We start from the raw sequence: 227 nt of genomic DNA, 5'->3' as shown, positions 1-227 counted from the left end.
ATTCCTGCCTGGACACACACCCACCGTCCATCTCTGGATACTATTTTCTTCCTACTGCTCCCTGGACTTCTTCCTATAGCCCACTGATGGGTCCTTCCCTCCCCTAACAATTTCAATTCCTAATTAGCCAGCCTAAGAGTCCCCTGGATACAAGTGACCTGGTTAATCAGAACACATTTATGACTTATAATAGGACATTTTCACTTTTTTTTTTTTTTTTTTTTTTT

Source organism: Lipotes vexillifer, unplaced genomic scaffold (assembly GCF_000442215.2).
Source record: "Lipotes vexillifer unplaced genomic scaffold, Lipotes_vexillifer_v1.1 scaffold75, whole genome shotgun sequence".
NCBI classification, from domain to species: Eukaryota; Metazoa; Chordata; class Mammalia; order Artiodactyla; family Lipotidae; genus Lipotes; species Lipotes vexillifer.
Note: the sequence above shows the minus strand (reverse complement) of the source record.